Below are 24,526 nucleotides of genomic sequence, written 5' to 3'. Positions count from 1 at the left end.
ACGTCTAGCCTCTAGAAATGAATCCACTAACTGTGCTTCTCCAATTTCCTTCAACAACTCACTAGTCACCCGAGTCATACCTAGTCTCACACTATTATGGGTCACCTCACAAGTCAGACTTAAGTCTCTAAATTGCGCCAAAAGGTCCATCTCCCTAATCATAAGATAAGACAAATGCAAAGATTTCCTACTCAAGGCATCAGCTACCACATTAGCTTTTCCTGGATGATAACTAAGATCAAAATCATAGTCCTTAAGGAACTCCAACCATCTCCTTTGCCTCATATTTAATTCCTTTTGATCAAATAAATACCTAAGACTCTTATGATCACTAAACACTTCAAATTTTGAACCATACAAATAATGTCTCCAAATCTTAAGTGTGAATACCACAGCTGCTAATTCAAGATCATGGGTGGGGTAATTCCTTTCATGTACTTTCAATTGCCTGGATGCATAGGATACGACCTTTCCTTCTTGCATTAACACTCCACCCAAACCCATCTTAGAAGCGTCATAATAAACCACAAAAGTCTTACTAAGATCAGGCAATACTAAAACAGGTGCACTAGTCAATTTTTCCTTAAGGGTTCGGAAACTATCCTCACATTTACTATCCCATACAAACATAACTCCTTTCCTGGTCAAACTTGTCAAGGGTAATGCTAACTTCCTTCTATGAATCTTCTATAGTATCCAACCAATCCAAGGAAAATCCTAATCTCACTAACTGACTTATGTGTCTCCCAATTAATCACAGCCTCAACCTTAGATGGATCCACTGCTATTCCCCCACTTGAAATTACATGTCCTAAGAAACTCACCTCCTCAAGCCAAAAATCACACTTAGATAACTTAGCATAAAGTTGTTTCTCCTTGAGAGTTCGTAGTACTACCCTTAAGTGTTCCTCATGCTTCTCTTTAGTCTTGGAATAAACTAGTATGTCATCTATGAAGACAACTACAAATTTATCCAAGTACGGATGAAGAATCCGGTTCATGTAATCCATAAAAATTGCAGGAGCATTCGTCACACCAAAAGGCATTACTAGATACTCATAGTGTCCATAACGAGTCCTAAATGCAGTCTTCGGTACATCTTCATTCTTAACTCTAATTTGATGGTATCCTGATTTAAGATCGATTTTACTAAACACACAAGCACCTACCAACTGATCCATAAGATCATCTATCCTAGGCAACGGATATTTTTTCTTAATGGTTACCTTGTTTAATTGGCGATAATCTACACACAATCTCATGCTACCATCCTTCTTCTTGACTAAGAGTACGGGTGCTCCCCAAGGTGATACACTAGGCCTCACAAACCCCTTCTCCAACAAGTCTTCTATTTGTTTCTTTAGTTCCACTAACTCTATGGGTGACATCCTGTAAGGTGCAATAGAAATAGGTCCTGTTCCTGGAACTAAATCTATGGAAAATTCTACTTCTCTTCTGGGTGGTAAGCTAGACAGATCAGAAAAGACATCCAAAAAATCACACACAACAGGCAGTTCATTTACCAAAACATTTTTCTCAGAATTCAGAGAAGCTAACAACATGTACACTTGGGCATCTTCTTGCAAAGATACCTTAACTTGGTTGGCAGTCAAATAATCCTTACTCACTTTTTCAACAGACTCACCAAAAACAATAGATTTACTAGCACAATTTAAAAGGACATGATTGGAAGATAACCAGTCCATACCCAGAATAACATCTAGTTGACTTAGAGGTAAACAAATTAAGTCAACCATGAAATCTCTACCTTCAATAGTCAAAGGACACTTTGAACAGACATCATAAGTGATTACTGAACCACTAGTGGGTGTTTCGACAATTAACTCAAAAGACAAGGAAGAGACAGGTAATTTTAGCTTAGATACACATGCATGTGATATGAAAGAGTGAGTCGCACCAGAATCATATAAAACAGTTAGAGGAGTTCCATTAATGAAACACATACCCTGAATTAAGTCTTCGGATTGAGTAGCTTCAGCACCACTCAAAGAAAATACTCTTGTTGCTTAACTTTTTGTATCTCTTCTTCAAGCAAAGCAAGTTGTACTTCTCTTTCAATTCTTTCTTTTTCTTTGGAAAGTACCTCTTGCTTTCTCCAAAGTTTTAGTAACTTTAACTCCTTAACAAGGTGAGAAAACTATTTTTCCCCAACACATACATCGAAATAATATAATAAAATTAAGAAGAATAAACTTAATCAAAGTTGGTAAAAAGGGTTCACATAAAACTTCGACAATCACATTAAGAGAAATATCAAACATAAAACACAAGAGTTTTTACAAATTGTTTTCAAAATAATATTACAGTACCAAATTCACATAAATGTTTCGTCCTAAAAATCCTCTGCCCCGATGTCACAATATCAGAGCATTTCCCAAAGTAAAACTGTTGGCATCCTATATGCCACTTGCAGCTGGATCCTCTCCACCTAAAATATCCACAATTTATACGGTGAGAAAAGAAGATATCTATATGCAAAGTACATCCAAACACACCATATTAAAATCTCATCATATTTCTTTATTTAATAAAATATTTACGAGCATGTACCATAATTTATCAATCCACCACAATCCATTTAGATTTTATAATTAACATTATCATTTTTACCTTTCCTCATTCACATCAATATAACAATTATTTCAACATCCATAATTAATGCCAATCTCACAATTAACACTATGCCAAGACCTCGCCACATCTGACACAAGTGATACAGGTTAATTGCCTCACTCAACCCACACCAGACCAGGGTCACGCCCTCCCTGTAGCATCACTTACCCAGGGGCCGTGCCATCCCTAGTCATTTGGTGTGAGGAAACACAATCACATTACAATCAATACAATCTCTTGCAATTAACCTTATGCCACGGCTGCCATAAATGGCATAAGTGGTGTGTGTTAATTGTCTTACTCATCCCACACCATACTAGGGTCACGCCCTCCCTGTAGCACCACTTACCCAGGGGCCGTGCCATCCCTAGTCATCGATGTGAGGCACCACAATCACAATCATAATCACATCCATACAACATCTCATCTCATTATTCAAATTCATATCACGTACGCAATTCCATATCACATACATAACAGATAAGCTTAACAAAGTAGGGTTTACATACCCCTCAAGCAATTCACATCAATATCATTCATTCTTAACAAGTAATATAGCAATAACATCATTAATATAATAATCAATAGAATAATTAATGTAAACAGTAAAATCCCTAATTAATCCAAAATCTAGCTCACCGCATTTTCCTTACAATTGATTCTTCCTCCCAGATCATCATTCCTACACTTCGGCATATTTATAAACCTCAACACATATTATTTAATGGAACTAATAATTATCTGAATAAAATAATTATAAAAGTAATCATGATCTTAAAGAATTCTTCTTCTACCCAATTCCCTCATGTACTCTACATATAAATAATCCCTTTTTCCCCCGTACCTGGATAAATAGGAACTTGGGCAGAACCTCCTCCTCTCTTTCCTTAAACAGTAACCAGAACTAGGGCAGAACCTCCACCTCTCTCCTTAAACAAGGACCGGAACTAGGGCAGAATCTTCTCCTCGAGATTCCTCTTTCTCTCACTTCTCTTTTCTTTCCCCTCCTCTCTCTCTCTCTCTCCTTTATCTCTCTAGAATTTCCTTCTCTCAAGTTATAATTTTTCACCCCCCCATACCTCCTATTTATAGGCAACCTAGGGTACCCGAAACAGCCCGTATTGAATTCGGAACGGCCCGTTCCGAATCCTTCGAATCTGTGCAAATTTTTCAACTGGAACGACCCGATCTAAAATCGGAACGACCTATTTCCAAAAAGCAGAATGGCCCGTTCTAAAACCAGAACGGCCCGTTCTCAATCTCAGCAGAACGGCCCGTGCTCCCTCTGGAACGGCCCGTTCTGCAGGGAGAACGCCCCGTTCTCCAAGCAGAACGGCCCGTTCTACTTTGGAGAACGGCCCGTTCCAAGGCCGTTTTGCAACATTAAATTCAGCTCATTTCTAATGCTCAGAACGGCCCATTCCACTTTCGGAACAGCTCGTTCCGAGTTGCTCAAATACCCCTAATACCTTTATAAAATTACGAAAATGTCATCAGTAATTACGAAAATGCCATCAGTAAAAAAATAATAACAACTAGGTGTTACAAGGAAGGGAGATCAATTCGTGATTCCCTAACCTTTGGTTCTCTAATGATTCTTCTAGGAGTAGGTTGATAATATTCATCCAAATTTAAACTTCCTACCTCCTATTAGCTTGTGGAACTATGGGAACCTTTATGATTTTTCTTTTTTTGTTTTAGTTTTTCTAAAAAATTTGCCTCTTGTTGCTTAACCTTTTGTATCTCTTCTTCAAGCAAAGCAAGTTGTACTTCTCTTTCAATTCTTTCTTTTTCTTTGGCAAGTACCTCTTGCTTTCTCCAAAGTTTTAGTAACTTTAACTCCTTAACAAGGTGAGAAAACTTTTTTGGAGAGCCCAAATCACTATTACATTGAGAATGATTACTCATGGTTAAGTTTCAAGTAGGTTTTTAAATGCTATCACTAGTGGAAAAAAAGCTTTTAAAATCGGTTATTTTTAACTTTTAAAATTGGTTCCATAACCGATTTTAAAATAGCCGATTTTAAAAGTTAGACTTTTAAAATCGGTTAAATAACCGATTTTAAAAGTTAACTTTTAAGATCGGTTGTTTTATAACCGATTTTGAAAGTCTGGGTGCAAAAAAAAATTAAACTGGAACGGGCCGTTCCAAAACTGGAACGGTCCGTTCCAGGTTGTTAAAAAGGAGTGGGCCTTCTAGTATAGTTTGGCATGGGCCTTCTAGTATAGTTTGGCATGAGTTAAAACCAATCCAAAACGGCTCGTTCTCCTTGCAGAACAACCCGTTCTCCTTTCAGAATGGCCCGTTCTAGATTCAAAATTTACCCAAAATGAACCTACAACGAAAATAGAGACACTTGAAGAGCATGAGAAGACGAAAAAAGACACGAGAAGAGCATGAGAAGATGAAAACGAAAACGACAACGAAATTTACCTTTTCGGAGACTTTAGAAAATGAGAGCGTGAGAGAGTAAAAAACGAAATGGAGGGAATGATTAAAGAGAATGAGAATGGAGGGAAATATAAAAGGTTTCTGACGATACTTTTAAAATCGGTTATTTAAGAACCAATTTTGTATACTACATACAAAATCAATTCCTAAATAACCGATTTTAAAAGTAGCACTTTTAAAATCGATCATAAAATAACCGATTTTAAAAGTAGTTTTAAGATCTATCATTTTATGACTGATCTTAAAAGTTATGTCTGATGCAACTTTTAAGATCGGTTCTTTTGTAACCGATCTTAAAAGTTGTGTCATACATACCTTTTAAGATCGGTCATAAAATAATCGATCTTAAAAGTACTTTTAAGATCGGTTAAATTTTAACCGATCTTAAAAGTTTTTATATTATTTACAAAATTGCCACCGCGTCACTTTTAAGATCGGTTACCTTGTAATTGATCTTAAAACTTTGATTTTAAATCCAATTTTTGCACTAGTGTATGCAAAAAGAAAATATTTTTGAAATTTTTTAGGAACAAAACTAGCAATTGGAGGTCTAAGTATACAAATTGCACTATCAAGGGAGGTGAGCTACTAAGAGCCACCTAATAACCAAGCCTTTTCAAGTGGAAATTACTAAACTCCCTTGTGGTAGCTTCAATTCCACAAAACCTTTGAGAAAATTTTTTATGTTTAATGATTTTTCAAAGATTTTCTTGACTTTTATCTAAATTTGTGCAAATAAAATTCTACACAAACTAGTCGAATCTACAAGAGTAAAGCAAGCAATGGAAATTAAACAATAGCAAGAACAAGATTAACAAGCTAGTCGGTTTCCTAAGTGGAAGTTTGAAATCATGTGAAATTTTCAAGCCACTTCTACTAGATCTACACGTGAGTGATCTAAAAGGTTTGAGATATACCTGACCAGCTTCTTAATACTCCCTCCAAGCTATTACAAATTGATTGAATTGAAGAAAATAACAAGAAAATACAAGTAAAGCAAAAACAGAATTTAGTGACGGATTTGTAATGGAATTAGTAACGGATTTAGAGACAGATTTTCCAGCCACCAATTTCTTTCACTAATTCGTCCCTATTCTTGAAATTTCCTTTGCTCCTCTAAACCTGCACAATTGAACAAAATTTTTTAAAAGAAACAAGGCCTCCTCACAATGATGAAGGTAGGATCACTCTTGTGAAGGATCTTTAGGAGGTTAAAGGAGAATTTATGTATGAACAAGTCCAAAATCTCCTAGTCTTAGAATTCCTCTCCGTCTTCTAGGCTTTCTGAGCTAATGCTTGCTTCCTTTGCAATGGTTTGAGGTAGCTTCCAGTCATGGAATCCAAGAATAAAAACAGCAAAAGCACAATTAGGAATAGCTAAACCAAAGTAGAGTAAAATGTGACAAACATAAAGAGTTCCAATCAAGACTAAAAGACTAAAAATTAAGACTCACCTAAAGGTTGACACACAAGAAGAAAATTCCTAGATTAGCTCTAGAGTGGATTAAGAAAACTAAAATTTAAAAGAAAGAAAATTAATCAAGGAACCAATCAAGTTGCAAACCAGATTCAATGTAGTGGCTAAATTTCAATGTTCATTGATTCTCCTTGGCTTTTTCTACTTTTGTTTTCTTTTTTCTTTCTTTTTTTTTAATCTTCCTTTTTCAAATTTCTTTTGAATCAATGGAGAGCTCAATTGCCTTTTTCCAAAAAAATATTCCACCCACTATGGATCACAAATTAAATATGAATTTGCTCAAAATTTTCAGCTAGAAATAGTTCAAAATTGTATGGATTTTGGTGCATGTTCTATGTCAAAACTTGCTTGCTTCAAATCAAATTTTTCTTGCAAATTATTTTCAATATTGGTTCTATTTTTCCTCTATTTTACAAGAAATTTTCCAGATTCATAAACTCCAATTCATGTACCAAGATTGAACTACTTTAACTAGCCAAAAATCTAGGAGATGTTATCACAACTTTTAGACAAATTTTCTTGGAATTCAAAATGAAATACAAACATCAAGACATAATGGAATCCTAACTCTAAGAGTCCATCAATGAACTAATAATGGACATGAACTCAAATTTGAAAAATGAAAAACACATAAGAAAGGCACACAAAAAAGCTCTTGGCCAAAGCTGAAAATCAAGATACAAATGAAATTAAAATTGGCTAAACTAAGCACATCTCGATGTTTTGACAAAGAAATGAATAAACATGACTTCTAACAACAATTAGGATTCAAAAATTCAAAAACCACATGCAATTGAAAACAATGACCGAATCAAACAAAATGAATCAAGACTCAAAGAAACAAAACCGCACAAGGTAGAATCCTAGACACAAGTGATTGTGAAATTTAAGCAATCAATCACTAACACATGGATCTATCAAATTTCAACCAAAAATTAAATCCAAAACAGCGAGAAACATATGAGACCTATAAGAACACAAATCACAAAAAAGAAACCGGTGAAAAGGACAACTTAACCTCAAGGAAAGTAACCTTGCTCTGATACCAAAAATGATTGCAAAGCTAGCTGAAGAAGATTTATGATCTTCCCTTGGCTTTTCTCTGACCTTGGCACTCTTCCTTGATCCAAATTCTGGAAATTCAAATCCAGCAAAAAAAGGAGAAGAAGAACGGACTTGAAGTGGAAGGAAGCACCAAAGCAAAGTGAGCAATGGATTACTCACAAATGGAACTAAACCTAAAAGTTTTCAAGGCTCTAAGCTAGGCGTGAGAAAGTGACTTTGAGGAGAAAATAAGGCTGAATCAAATCTTATCAGAATTCTCTATTAGGTTCAAAGTGAATACAAATGTGAAGGAAGAGACTTAAATAGACAACTAGCCAAGCCAAAGTGGCACCAAGTTCAAATTTGAACTTTGGCGCCAAGAATTTGAATTTTGAATTCAAATTCTTTGGGATGCCATGTGCTGAATGTGAATCATGGCTAATTAAGCTTCATTTGGAGTGAATTTAAGATGCATTTGAGTGTGTACTTGTGCAACCACCCTTGGCTAAAACATGTGACTCAAATTCAACTTAAATGCATGCTAAATGAAACCTAATTTAAGCTAGTTTTTCCTTATTAAGTATTCCTCCAATATTCCTACTCTAATGGCCTAAATACAATGGCCAAACATATACAAAAAAAATAATAATAAAAGAAACAAAATGAACCCAATATTGGGTACCAAAAGCCCAAAACTAGGCCCATTAAGCCTATGGCCCAAAAGTGCTACTCTATGTGGTCCAAAATACAAGACCAAAACATATGAAACCTATACTAATATAATATATACAAAATAGAAGAAAATGGCTATCTCAAGTTGTGGCCCATGTGAAGAGCAAATTGGGCCTTCTAGGCCCATCGGGCCCATTGGGCCTTGACTGGCCCAAATCTTCATGTCTATCCCATTCATCTTGGTTCCTTCAAGATGTCACCTCTTGCCCTCCTAGGCATGATACCATCAGATGCACAACCCAAAGGGGTCAAACTTTGATACCAATTGAAGAAATAATGAAAGACAAAAAAATAGGGTCAATTATAGAGTAAGGATTTCAAAAACCTTTTTACAAAGAAGTAGTATAAGTTTGTAAAAAGTTTTTGTCCATTTGAAAGTGGAGAAAAAGGGAAAGAAAATGAACACGTTAATTTTTATATTTGGTTAACTTAACATGCACTATATCTAGTTACCTATAAACTCCAATATTGTTATGGCAAGGATACTCTAGACATGGGCTTGCTTTTGTGATCATCCAAATTGGAGTATTAGATGGTGACTAACCTATTTAATAAGTGTTACAAATTTTCAATTTCACACATTTTTAAAAGACAATTTTTTATGAAAACATTTTATGTTAAGTCAGACGAAGCAATTCCTAATAAGGTTTTGAATGAGACAAATATAATGCATACTGTTATTTCTAACGAATGTGTTAGTGTCTTAGATAAACATAAGTACAGGAAAGATGAAGAATAGAGAAGAGAAACGAAATCAAGACCAGCACAAAAAGGAAATAATAAAGCCTCAAATAATACAAGACCACAAACGATGGACTAATCTAAATTAAGGCATCCTAGATGGAGTTAAAAGTCTACACATCTGACCAGACTAAAGAAAAAAAGTCAAAATCTATCTTTTGGACAGAGACTCAAACATACAGACGAAACAAAAACAAAGAATGTTGAATTGCGTCTGAATTCTACTAAATCATAACGAGAAGCACTACTTATCATCCACACTCTTAGAAGAACACATGAATTCATCAAAAATAGGAGAAGAGAGAAGAGAAAAATGGAGTAGCGTTTATCCACAAGTCAAGTTGCATGTGTCAGAACAAGTACACCTACCAGTCAGTAAAAGATAATGCCTCTGCAGCTACAATGCCAAGAAAGTATAGAGATGTCTATGTCATGATTGAAGCTAGACATAGAAGTAAACATATGGTACAAAAGACTTCGTGTAACGTAGATTCAACGAGCAAACATTTAATGCAGGATCAAATGCATTGAATACAAGATCTACAAAGCCTGGACGAACTAAACAAGAAAATCAAAAGATGGTTGGTCAAGCAACATGGTTAGGTCCAAAACAGAAGAACATTCAACAAACACTAGACGAGGTCTATTACAAGTCAAAACCCTAAAGCATTAGATGAAAGGCCAAAATAGGGCTAAACTTGGAACAAGACAAAGATGTGTTAAACATCAGATGAAACCAGATGGCAAACTCTAATAAAAGAACAGTCAAAGGCAAGGCACATCATGAGAATTAGACAAATCAATTGAATAAACAAAGTACAATATGTGCATCAGACAACTATAAGTCCAACATCAGATGAAGGTGTGTCAAGGACAACCTCTAGCACAACAAAAGGAATCAGACGAAGCATGAGTCAAAGAACAGAAGAAAGTCAATAACATATAAGATGAAGGACAACACAAACTGAAAGACACATCAGACAAAGAACAAAGTCTGTCCATCTGTAACGTTGAACAAATCAAAATAAATTTAGAGCATTATTAAAATCAAATGCTCATACAAAAATCATAGATTGAGACGCATAGGACTAACAGACGTAGACAAAGGCTGCCATGAAAACACTTAAAGAATCAAGTCTCAAAGGAAAAATTATGGCATCGTCTACAATCACCTAAATGCTCTCAACATGATAGCGTGATGAAAGAAGAAGAAAAACACGCAAAAGAAAAAGCATGCATGTGTCAGAAAAAGTACATCATTTTTTCAGATAATGACAACACTCTACAGCTGTGTGACCGAAAAAGGACAAAAAGGTTCCTAGGTCTCTGCTAAATTCAGACACAGCTGCTAACAAGGCAAAGAAGACTTCACGCAAGGTCTTTAAATAAGAAGCAACATTTAATGCAAGATCATAAGCATTAAATGAGAGATCAAACTAGTCTTGAACGACTATATCTGCTTCAACGGACACTTGCAACGGGAAAATTCTACAAGGACTATATATATCACTACCTCAAACCGAAAAAGGTTAGCTGTTTGGCTTAGACTGATTAAAGTTAAACAAAGAGTGATATCCAGCCCATGAAGCAACGAAACCAGAGATAGAGCATAAAGAGTCAAATGTACCATAGTGTATTCATCTCTGTAGACTAAGGAGTTCCAAGTGTATCTTAGGAACATGAACCTTAGTGAGTGTATTCAACTTATGTATCCTCTCTATGAGAGTAATCCAAACACTCAATCGTTGTAAGAACTAAGGTTGCATACCTTAGTGAGTGTACAAATCTATGTTTCCTCTCTATGAGAGAAACCCAAACACTCAAACCAAACCTGTCTAGTTAATGTATATAAAGCCTAAAGAGTGAAAAGGATAGGGAAAGAATACTTGTAAAGCCTGGAGAGGCTTGTCAAAGAATATTCACTATGAGCCATAAGTGGCTAAGTAAAGAATACTAGTGTCGATGAGTGAAGTTGACGGGCTAGGAGTTGGTTGAGAATACTCACTAAGAGCCAAAAGTGGCTGAGTAAAGAATACTAGCGTTGATGAGTGAAGTCGACGGGCCAGGAGTTGGTCGAGAATACTCATTGGGAGCCAGAACTGGCTGATCAAAGAATACTAGCGTCAACAAGTGAAGTTGATGAGCTAGGAGTGGTTGATAATACTTGGGACCAAGAGTGGTCGTTGTACACACCCAATTTCATCCGGGGGCACATAAACAAGGAAATGGACCTCCGTTATGAAGGGAAGGAGCTTCCGAAGCATGGAAACAACAGGACATGACATTAGAAGACCTAAAGCCGAAATAAGCTGGTTCTGATAGCCTAGAACGGGCTGTTCCAAGATCGGAACGGGCTGTTCCCAAAACGGAATGGCCCGTTCCAAAACAGGTTGTTGTAAGCAAGATTTGAACCCAGAACAGGTCATTCCACTTTAGGAATGGGCCGTTCCAGATTCTTATTTTTACCTATAAAAAACTTGCTCAGAACGGGTCGTTCTAAAACTGGAACGGGCCGTTCCAAATCATCAAATGGGCCTAAAACCCTAGTTTGGAACAAGTCGTTCTATAACAGCTTTGTGTAAGTAAAATTCAAACCCAGAACGGGCCGTTCCACTTTTGGAATGGGCCGTTCCAGTTTCTTATTTTACCCATAATTGACTAGCCCAGAACAGGCTGTTCCGAATTCGGAACGGGCCATTCTGGCCCCCTTCTGATGCCTATAAATAGAAGATTCAGACACAATTCTCAAGGCGGCCAGAGAAATTTTGAATAAGACTCCTATGAGCACGAAAATTCTCTATCTCTCTTCCTTCTATTGTATTTCTTGAGATTTGTGTCGCATCTCTATCTTCTCTCTCCCTCCTATTGTATTTCTTGAGATCTGTCAGGCATACTGTAGTGTGAAACGTTGCCACAAAGCACCTTTTCCATATTTGAAGATTCAATAAAGCTCGTTCAAGAGGTATTTCAGTCAATCTTCTTCTCTTCCTTTTATTTCTCATCTTTATCTCCTTTTTTGTTATAATAAATGTCATAATGTAGATATTTTAGGGTTAATCGCTTGATTTATATTTTAAGCATGTAAATAAACATTAATAAAGGGGATTCAATATTTAATTTATTAATTCTTATCGTGTTAATTTCATCATAGGGTACCGATTTTTAGGGCGTTGTAGGGGTGCTTAATACCTTCCCTACACGTAACCGACCCCCGAACCCAATTCTGGTTATCAAGGCCATTATTGGACTTTCAAAAACCTTTTCTTTTTCCAATGTTTTGAGTAAAACATTGGTGGCGACTCCATGAACCTATTTTCAAAACCATTAATTAAGGATTAGTCTGGTGTCCGGGCATTCCTTAATTGATGAGATTTTTAAAAGGATGTCTAAACCATAGGTCGCAAGATCAGAAATTTTTGGGTTACAAAAGTCGTGACCTGGATGGTCTATAATACTCACTGCGAGCCTGAAGAGGCTGAACAAATAATTCTTGCACTTCATTAATTATCTAATGAAACCTTTCATTTGAAGGAGATTGGACGTAGCTTAATTTGTGTGAACCAGTATAAAATACTTGCATTATACTTTAATGTTTTTAAACGCACTTTATTTGGTCGATCTAATATACTGAAAAATTCATCTAATGCTTATCGTTTATTAAAACTATCTTCAGACGAAAACCATACTTGTTCAACTTGATATCCTAAAGAACGGTTTTCGTTTAAGAAGTATTTTTCCTAAGCAGACGATAAGATCCCAGACGCAAAAGTATTTTGTTAAACTAACCCTGAGCAGTTCTAGTTTAATTTTCACTAATATTATTTTACTAGACGAAAAAATGCCTTTTTGCGAAAACGTTTTTAAAATTCCTTTGTTCACACACACACACATATTCAACCCCCCTTCTATGTGTTTTTCATCTAACTTCATTTTATTCCTTGTGTCTTCTACATGGTTGATGAATGATTTTTTTAAAGACTTACACAACTGTATTTTTTTTTAAAGACTTAAACGAAAAGAATACTTAGGTTGATCTGGTAGTGGCTTGCTAATGAATACTTTGTATCTTTGTGAAATATAGTTAAACTTCATTAGTTATTCATGAACTAGACATGGTCTTAGTGGCTAAGATGAACCAATATAAATTCTTTGAGACGTTTGATGCTTCATCTACAACGTCTAGTTAGTGTGTTGATTTCGTTGCTTTAGTGAAAGTGTTTTAGTTTTTGATACATATAATTCAAACCGCCATTTTGTTTGTTTGTCTTTTTACTCCACATATCATATCGTTGAAATCGATAACTTTTGGAGCTTCAACCTCTAAAATTCATTTGCTTGATGCTTTTTCCTTAATTTATATCTAATGAAGTGTGTTTTTAATATGTTCATTTGAGTTGTCAACCTTTGTATTAAATGCATCTCCTTATCAAGTATTCTCCTACCTTATAGTAAGGAGTCCTTATAGCTTTGTCTACAACTAAAAACAACTTTTCTTAAGGTAGTTGGGAAATATGGTAGAGGAGCTAGCTTTGGTAGAGCATCGTGACAACTTTTTGACTTTGAGGTTGGTGAAAACATGTTTCATCCAAACCTTAAGCAAGATCAATGCTTGCATTCCTTTGAGAGTAAGTTTTTGCACTCCAAAAAGAATAATACCATTAATCGAAAACATGAATTACAATAGTCTTAAGAATTTATTTGGGTTATAAATTTTCTACTTGCTTTATTTGCCATTTTTTGTATAAGCATATAATTGTTTTAAAAAGTGTCATCCTCAAAGTGTCTTATGAAGAAGCAAGAGCACAACCTTTACTATGTTACTTCATCTTCTCAATCTTTAATAAAACTATTGTCCACCAGAGAAAATATGTGTTAAGCCTACATAGGCTTATCCTTGCCTTAGCAAATTACCTCATTAGAAACTAAGTTTAAACTTCCTCTCCTTAAAATTTGTTATAAATACAACCTTTACATCCAAGCTTAGGTCTGAAAAGGCTTATTGTAAAGAATAATAAGTAAGAATTCTTACACTAACCTTTGTGTTAGTGGAAACTTTATAGCTTGAAGGTAATTAGACATAAATTGATTGAATGAACTAGTATAAAGTTTTTATGTTCCTTCTTTTATGCCTACATATTTTGTAGAATTTTTTTTTGATAACTTATCATTAGTTTATTTATCCTAGTGAAAAGGTTTTGGAAAATCTAAATACACACATTCACCCTTCCTCTTCTGTGTGTCTTTACCTTTCAAAATATTTTATTTTAAAACTAAATAAATTTCATAATTATTAAAATAAATGATAAAAATTTAAGGGAGGACTTTACTTAAAGAAATTGTGTTCAAATAAATATGAATACAAATGGGGATTTTATAAAATGCATGTACGGAAACGATAAAAATATATGGATAATATGAAAATTGTATGTTTAAACATGTTACAAGTAGCATCTAGACAGTTGTAAATTACTTGAAAAAAAAATTTGTGAAACATCCAAATTTATATCAAATAAATTATTGTTATAGGTTAGCAAAAGTTACTTCCCAAAACTTACTCATAATAATAAAGTCATATTAAAGATATGAAGTTAATTGCTAAAAATACACCCGTAAAATCGAATTAAAAATGTGTCATTTTCCACTTAAAATCAAAATTTTAAACGTCATTTATTAATGAAATAAAATATATATATATCACTAGCTTACCTTATGTCATATTCACCTAGTCATAGTCTAAGTATTTCTAAGAGATGACAAATTTCTATAGGACTTTTCCTACAACATTCCTTATAGTTGTTATTTATGTATTGTTCACTAACAATGCTATAACAATTGCAACTCACTTTTCTCCTTTGACACCAATTCATGAATACTATGATAATAAAGGGGATCGTAACCTTGTACTACCACAAGGTAATGTTTATCATGTTGCACATGAAGTTCCAAGAGGTCCAAATCCAGGTCATAACGTTATATTGCCACCAGTTATTGCACCTCTAGTTCCATCAGGTCCTAATCCAAGTCGTAACCTTGTATTTTCACCAAGTATTACACGCCAAGTTAATAAAGGTGATCATAACCTTGTATTTCCACAAGGTAATGTTTATCATATTTCACATGAAGTTCCATTAGGTCCTAATCCAAGTCGTAACCTTGTACTTTCACCAAGAATTGCACATCAGGTTCCATCAATTCATGTATACTATGATAATAAAGGTGATCATAACCTTGTATTGCCACAAGATAATGTTTATCATGTTTCCCATGAAGTTCCAAGAGGTCCAAATCCAGGTCATAACGTTGTATTGCCACCAATTATTGCACCTATAGTTCCATCGGGACCTAATCCAAGTCGAAACCTTGTATTTTCACCAAGTATTGCATCCCAAGTTTATAAAGGCGATCATCACCTTGTATTGCCGCAAGGTAATGATTATCATATTGCACATGAAGTTCCAAGAGGTCCAAATCCAGGTCATAACGTTGTATTGCCACCATCTGTTGCATCTCTAGTTCCATCAAGCCCTAATCCAAGTCGCAACCTTGTATTTTCACCAAGAATTGAACGTCAGGTTCCATCAGGTGCAATTCTAGATCATAACCTTATCTTGCCACAAAGTAATGTTTATCAAATTGGACGTCAAATTCCATCAGGTTCTAATCCACGACATAATAATTAATTTTGTTGTGGTTAACAGAACAAATTTCAACTGAGTACAATTTATTTTATTTTAGGAGAGGCCTAGCTCTAGATCCAATATATTACAATTAGTTGTAACCTAATAATGTTGATTATATTACAAGGGAGCATTTTTAGCTCAAATTCAATTCATGTCTTTTTCAACTCTTGTATACTAGAATAACAGTATAACAAAATAAGCCTTAAAGTAAAGTTGAAAAATATTTTTAGACCATTTTCATTTGTAGGTTGCTACTATATCAAATTGGTTAAATATTTATTTTATTATTATCTAATTTTCAAAATAAACTTTATTTTTCCAAATATAAATTTTGTATCCCTAAGTAAAATTAATAAAATTAAAAATTAAAAAATATTCAAGGATCACTAAAGCAATTATTAAACTCACAAAGAACAACTTGTTTTTCATGTTTGTATATATGTTAGAGCATAAATTAGTTATTTAAATTTTTTATGTTGGGAAACATGACTAAAGAGGATGGATCATTTTATGATTAGAATATTTTCAATTTCAAGTTGAATTAGTTGTGTTGATGGAATATTCTATACAAATATATGAAGTTAGAACATGGATAAAGCCAACCTAGATTAATATTTTTTCAGTCACTAGACAAATAACCTATGTCGAGTTCAATACTATGAATTTCTACACAAATCAAAAACATGAGGAATTGTGATTTTAGGGTACGTAGTGACCAAACACTTGCACTAAAATTGAATGTATAAATAGTATAAAATAATATATAAAAAAAGTCTGAAAATACCAATAAGAACTATACATTTCTAACCATTTATTTTCCTTCACAACTATATTTACATTTTAGTTGATTACAACATTTTTTTTTAATTCTATTTGCACTCAACTTTCTTTTAATAAAAAAAATATACATACACACTTTCCTTATCAAAATTTCCTAAAGGGAATGAATAAGTTTCTTTTAATTCATTTCATTCGCTGATTCATCTTATTTCAAAGCAGGCATAATTTGATAATCTTTCACATTTGTCTAATCACAATTGGCATAAATTCATTCGCATTCAATGAGCATTAGCAAGTCTTAACATTAATATTGTAATAAGCAGAATAAAAAATAAAATTATATAACTTAAAATAAAGAACTTTACATATACTTAACTTATATTTTTAGATGGACCCACCAAAAGACTATGATATGGTATTATTTGAATGAATGGTTTTCTTTATTGAACAGATATTTATCAAGAACCTTTGAAATGTTATCCAACATAAAATAAAAATAAATAAATAAAAGTGTAAAACTCTATCACACTAAAATAGGGGTTGAATAGTGTCAAAAACTATATTCCACCAACTTATAGTAACTTGAATGAAATTTGTAGATGATAAAATAAGCATAAAATAACTAAGTGAGAAGAGAATGAGAGATCTACACAAATGTTTTCATATTGGTTTCTCTCTAACATTGAGACTACATGCAATTCTTAATCAATGAATCATGTCCACTTTACTAAGTCTATTTGCAAACAAATACTCTTTCAACTAGTACAACCCAAGTATTCTTTTACACAAAGTCATTCTTGCCTTTAAATACCCATGTCCTTTTTAGTAACAAATGCCTCCCAATGTTTTCCAAAATAATTAGTATAGTGATTGTAGAAATGTTATTTTTAAGGGTGAAAGGAATGGTGTGAGTATTAATAACAAAAATATAAATACAGATATAAAGATTGTTTGAGATCATGGCTGAAGTTCATGAATCTCCGGGATGATTTCTAATATGTATATATATGTGCGTGTGCAGACGAAGAACGAAGCACTTCCAGCAAGGTTTTGAATGAGACAAATATAATACATATTTTTATTTCTAAAAAATGTGTTAGTGTTTCAGAAAAACATAACTACAGTTAAATTGAAGAAAAAGCATATGCATCAGATGATACAAGATGACAGACGAAAGGCCAACACAAGCATCCAACAAGCCAAATCAAGAACAAGACAAAAGCATGTCAAGCACAACCTAAAGAGAAACATAAAGACTCAGACGAAAGTTGATCAAAGATCATTTGAAAGTCTGACCATATACAAGTTGACCAGAAAAAAGGAAAAGTCAATGCGTTAATGATAAATTCTCAAACAAAGGTCAAGTCTTGAGCTACACATAGACTACCAGACACAGAAGAAAGTTGTCATGCAATCACCTGAAGAATCAAGCTTCAAAGGGCAATTTGAATATCATCCACTCTCATAGGGGAACACACGAAGTCAACGAAACTGTGAAAAGAAAAGAAGAAAGGAGAAGATCAAGCACAAAACTAAAGGCATGCATGTGTTAGAAAAAGTACATTACTTTTTCAGACAAGGACAAAATTCAACAGCTATGTGACCAGAAAAGGACAAAAAGGTTCCTAGGTCCCTGCTAAATTTAGACACTACTGCTACCAAGACAAGAAATAATTCACGCAAGGTCTATCACAGAAAGCCACATTTAATGCAAGAATTTGAGCATTAAATGAAAGATCAAACTAGTCATGAACGACTATATCCGCTTCAACGGACACTTGCAACAGGAAGATTTCACAAGACTATATATAGGTCACAATGTTGAACCTGAAGGGGCTGGCTGTTTGGCTCAAAATGGTTCAAGCGAAGAAAAAGAGTGATATCCAACCCATGAAGCAACAAAACCAGAGACTGCAAATGTACCTTAATGTATTTCTCTCTGTAGACTAAGGGGTTTTAAGTGTAACTTATGAACGTGTGCTTAAGGAATATAACAAGTTATGTACTCTCTCTCTCTGAGAGTAAACCACACTCAATCATTGCAAAAACTAAGGATGAAAACCTTAGTGAGTGTATCAACCTATGTATCCTGTCTATGAGAGTAGCCCAAACACTCAAACCAAATCTATTTAGTCATCATATGTAATGCTTGAAGAGGTTAAGGAAAGAATACTTGTAAAGCCTGAAGAGGCTTTGATGGAGGACCATCCTTGGAGCTTCATGTCGACCCATCAATAGGTCCATGGCAAGGAGATTGGAAGAGGATATAAGAGCTAACAACCTATAGACATGCTTCTTGTGGTTAAACGATATTGATCAATCTCTTAAGCCTTGTTAGCATAGAATTTATCTTTTATGCCTATTTTGCCCTTGTCTTTATTTTTCCCATTTTTACCCTTGTATTTTGGGTATCTTAGACATAGGATTTATTTTAATTATATTTCCCATTTTACCCTTGTATTTTGGGGTATTTTAGTCATCGGATTTATTTTCACTTGTATTTCCTATTTTACCCTTGTATTTTGGGGTGCCTTAGATTATAGGATTTTATTTTTGGACTAGGGTATTCTATTAGGGTGAGAAATAGTCCTAGATGTATTTTTTTGTGAACATTGATCTATTTTTGGACTTGGAAAGGCTTAGGCCCAAGTGAAAGGCACCTAAGTTGCATGGTCTTATCATGCACCTAGTTGTAGCTTAGACAAACCCAACGATTCTATCCTTGGCCAACAAGTAGCATCTAGGGTTAATTTGGGTTTCATTTGAAGTGCATTTGGCATGAAAATTTCGTCCATACACTCCCAAATGCAACCCTAGATTCTCCCTCCCCTCTAAATACCCTAAATCATGCACCTTGTAAATACTTTGAAATATATGAATTTGAGTGAGCATTTTTTGCCTCAAATCCTCTCCTTAGTCACCTAGGTCATCACGGCCTAGACCTTCCCTCTCCTCCCTTGAGTGATTTTAGGGTTTATTGAGTGGTCTTCACCCCAACTTGGTGAAGTGAGCGAACCTAGAACCACCTAGACACATTTCCTTTCCACTTCCTCCTATTCGCCCACCAAAAACACCTCATGCCCATCATCCTTATTTCTCCACCCTTGAAGGAACATCCAACATTGAGGTCATCACCTTGGCCTTAGAAAGGAGTCTCTCTCCCACCTTGGACGTCTTGGTCTCTCCCATGGTGGAAGGAGTCTATCATTTGGTATCATGAGCTTTGGTTATCTTCGAGGGTAACTAGTATTTTTTCCTTTTCTTTTGAGTCCCATTTTTGCATCTTCTTTGTGTCTTTGTCATCCATGAAAACCTTTCTAAAAATATCTTATTATATTGCTCCATTGTTCATTATGTTTTCATGAGCCTCATTTTGTGCATTAGGGTTTTTCTTGAGTCTTAGGTTCTTGTGTGCCATTTTTTTATTTTTACTCTTGTTTGCTGGAAAAAATATATTATGAACATCAAGGACATCTTTTGCATCTCTTTTTGATCTTTTTACCTTTTAAGTTTTGTCCAAAGTGTGTTTCTCTCACCCATCTCAAAAAGACAAAAATTTATATGTATGATGCACCAACTTGATGTATAAGAAAATGAAAATATGCATGTATGTGTTCTTTTCCATGAGGTGGCCAAAATTTCCTGCACCATTTTAGAGTTCATTCATGCATGTTTATTAGTCCTTGGCATGCTCCAAATTTGTGTTGAAATCTATGTGTTATTTGCTTCCTACACATACATGATTGGCCACCTTTCCATGATCATCATTACTTGATTATTCCTTTGTCCTTTGTGCACATGTGTGAGTGACTAAATTTTGTGTGTGAGTGCTGGAATCTTTGGAAAAATCTGCACCAGAAAGAAAATCATACAAGACACTCTCCACTCACAATATGCCTCATCACCCACTCATGTATTGTCACTTGTCTCTCTAAATTTGACTCCTTTATGTGCTATATTTTTTTAATCACCCACAAGTTTAAAAACCAAGAACATTTAAAAAGAAAATAGAATAAAAATCAGGACAGAAAAATTGAAAAAAAAAATGTGACCAAAAAGGCCAAAAGAAAACAAAAGAAAAAAAAAACAAAAGGACTTGTTGCTAGACTTGTGGACATTGGACCTAATTACCTTTGCACATTGGAGTTGGACTTGGACTGAATTTTGGACCTATTTTGAGACTCAAAACTGTGGCTGGACTTTACGAAAAAAGGACCTAAAATTCACAAGTGCAAACCATTAAAGTTTTAACTCCCTTCTAGTGCCATTCTAGGACTTTTCCTTTGTGTGCTAGCCTTTTTATTATGTCTTAATTTTTTTCTTGTCTTCTCTGGAACTATTATGTTTGTCTCATTAATCACTCTTTGAGTTTAGATTTTTAATTGAGCTTTTTCAGTTTTTATTCCTTTGACCTCCTTCTTGTTCTTGGTTGGTTTGTTATCTTTGGGTGTAGGTGAAGTACTACCTCCAAGAAACCCTTAGCAAAATTTATTTGGGGATTGAGTGGAGATTAAATCTGTGGGAACCAAAGTGCTTTGGAGAAGGAAACCATATCTCAAAATTGCAAACATCAAAGGAGAGGACTAACCTAGTTTGTTTCTTGTGAAGGGGAGCCAAATTGGAGGAGTTGAAGACTTTTAATTTTCTTTTTTTCTTACTTGTTCTTTTTTGCTTAATTTTCGGCCTCTTATATTTTGGGCCTTGATTCTCATTATTTTTTTGGGTTGTAATTGGCCATTTTAAACCTCTTCATTTTAGGGTAACTCGAAGTAGTGCTTGTGGGAGTGACTTGAATACCACCAAGGTCACTTCAAGCTCCCACCCTAGGGAATCCGATTAGCATATGCTTTAAGTTGCTTTTCTGTGCATGTTTTATAGCTTTAGTAGTATATTTTCTTAGGTTCTTTATTCCTACTTGTTCGTTTTAGAAGGCTACAAGTTGTCTACTAGAGGGGCCGTGCACAAATACACCTTATTCTTGTGCAAAATTGTTTTGTAAGAAAAGTGTCAAAAGGGCTTAGTGATTTCTACTTGAAGAGGCTTGGTTTTTAAGTGATTCTTAGTAGTCCACCTCCCTTGATAGTTCACTTTGTGCACTTAAGCCTTTTTACACCAATCTTACACCTTAAAAACTTTTTGTGAAAATCTTTTCATCACTTACTCTTTGTGAAAACCTTTTTGCTAACCTTTTTGAAACATATTTGTGAAAAACTTTTTGATCAAAGATGAGTGATCATTCTAGTGTACATGGTCATAATTCTTGTAGTACTAGGTCTAGTTTTGGGGATGAACTTAGGCAATTAAAAGAATACTTGAGAAAAAAAGAGGAAGAAAATATAAAATGAGAGGAAGAGCTTAAGAAAAGAGAAAAAGAAAATGCTAGAAATAATGAGGAAATAAGACAACTACTTGCTAGACTAGTTATGAGAGGGGAAGCTACTGGGTCAAACCCTAGATTTACCTAACCTAAGTCCTCAAAGGGCAAGGGGTTAGAATACCTTCAAGTGTTCATGAGGAGGAAGGGCATCACACCCAACCTCCAAGTGAGATCTTTTATAGTAGTCATCACAATGATGATTACTATCAAAGACCCCCAAGGACACATAAACATAGGGAGTCTTCTAATAAGGAACCCAACATCACTCTTCCTTCATTTCATGGGAAAGATAATGTAGAAACATACTTGGATTGGGAAATGAAAGTGGAACAATTGTTCTCTTGCCATGGAGTGAGTGAAGAAAGGAAGGTTTCTTTGGCAACCCTTAGCTTCCAAGGACATGCCATGTATTGGTGGAACTCCTTGTAGACCCCTAAAATTGTCCGGGTCGGAAATAAGACTCGAAAACTCTCGAAGACCGAAGGAAAGTCAGCCGGAAGGACTCCTGGAAGACCCTGGAAGACCCTAGGATGATTATTCGTAGGTTTAGAAGTCTTAGAATAGCTTAAAATAAGGATGTGGGAGGATTGAAGCTCAATACGGCCTCCTAGAAGTTCAGTACGGCCGTACTGAACAATTTGAACTACAATACGGTCGTACTGAAACCAATACGGCCATACTGAAGTTTTTGAACTTCAGTACGGCCGTACTGAAACCAATACGGCCGTACTGAAGTTTTTTGAACTTCAGTACGGCCGTACTGAATTCAATACGGCCGTACTGTAGTTCAAAACTTCAGTACGGGCCGTATTGATGTCAGAGGCCGTACTGCGCCTCACTCCTTTATATAGGACGTCATTTGGACGTCATTCCACACATTTCCACACTTTTGGCACACATTTGGAGCATTTCTCCACCCTCTGGCTGAGTATTCTAGGGTTTTTGAGCAGTGTTCTGCCCTAGAAATCTCTCCGAGAGCCGATCCGACGAAGTTCTTGAGTTCTGAGCATTTAGCTTGAGGATTCGAACTAGTCGAAGGGAAATCTTTTTGATTTCCATAGTAAAAATTAATCTTTAGGGAAGGAGCGAGCGAGCGTGTAGTGGGAAGGAGCGCCAAAAAGCCTCCTAACGTCTATTTGAATATATAAAAGCACGCTTCAAAGGTTTCTTTTTCAAATCCTTCCTTTTATTGCTTTCTGATTGTTGCATCGCATGTTTAAATTATTCATCATGTAAATATTCCGCTTATAATCGTTTCTAATAAATAGGGGTAATTTAGTAATTTTACACTGTTATTTATGAAATAATCCGTCCTAGGGAACCCGAAAGGGGCGTTGTGGGGTGCTAACACCTTCCCCGCACGTAACCGACTCCCTTACCCAACTCTGGTTGTAATGGCCAAGTTTGATTTGCGAAAATCAATTGCCTTATCCCTTTTTCCAATGTTTTGAGTAAAACATTGGTGGCGACTCCAAGAACCCTTCTTTTTGCGAAAACCACTAATCCATGGAGGGTCCCGCTTGGGATTAACATGGATTGGTGAATCATTTAATAAAATTGTTAGTTCGATGAGGTCTCAGTTTGAGAATAAGTCGTTCTAACAATCCATCATTTTTCAAAACATTAAAAAGAGTCCGACCATCGTCGCGAATGCCAATGTCCGTTTCGGCGGGTGGCGACACTCCTTAGAAAAAGAAAGGAGAATAAATCAAGAGCCTCAAATCCAATATTGGAATAAGCTACGTAGTGCCTTGAGAAGGAGGCATATTCCTACATAATATGACCGAGAGCTTATGGATAAGCTACAAAGGTTGAAACAAGGGTCATCTAGTATGGAAGATTATAGGCAATCTATGGAGTTGCTAATGATGAGGGTTGGGATAAGGGAAGAAGAGAGGACCACCATCTCAAGGTTTCAAAGTGGTATTAACCTTGAAATAAGACACAAAGTTGAAATCCTTCCATATAGAGATTTGAATGAGCTTGTTCAACTTTATTCTAGAGTGGAACATCAACTTAAGAGAAAAAACTCCACTCTCTATTATTCCAAGAATTTTAAGAAGGAGGGTCACTCTTCCCAATCTTATCCCAAAGAAGAAAAAAAAAATAAAAATCATCTTTCAAAGCACCTTCCAAAGAATCTAAGTCAAGTGAAATTAAGTGCTTCAAGTGTCTTGGAAGAGGACATATTGCTTCTCAATTTCTTACATAGAAAACTATGGTTTTAAAAGCCCAAAACCACTATGGTAGCCTTGATGAAGCTACTTCATCTTCCTATAGTAGTGAAGATGAAGCCATAGATTCCGAGGAAGAAATCTTACCTTGTGAAGGAGACTTATTATTGGTTAGAAGGCTCCTTAGCAACCAATCTAGTGAAATTGACCAATCTCAAAGAGAGAACTTGTTTCAAACTAAATGCAAGGTTCTAGAAAGAACTTGCTCTCTCATTGTAGATAGTGGGTCTACTTCTAATTGTTGTAGAACTAGATTGGTTGATAAGCTAGCCTTGACTACAAAACCTCATCCTAAACCTTACAAAATACAATGGATCAATGAGGAAAGAGGTATTGTAGTTAACCAACAAGCAAGCATACCAATCTCCATTGGCAA

Source organism: Cajanus cajan, chromosome 8 (genome assembly GCF_000230855.2).
Source record: "Cajanus cajan strain Asha chromosome 8, NIPB_CcT2T_4, whole genome shotgun sequence".
NCBI classification, from domain to species: domain Eukaryota; kingdom Viridiplantae; phylum Streptophyta; class Magnoliopsida; order Fabales; family Fabaceae; genus Cajanus; species Cajanus cajan.
This window is presented reverse-complemented; position numbering follows the sequence as displayed.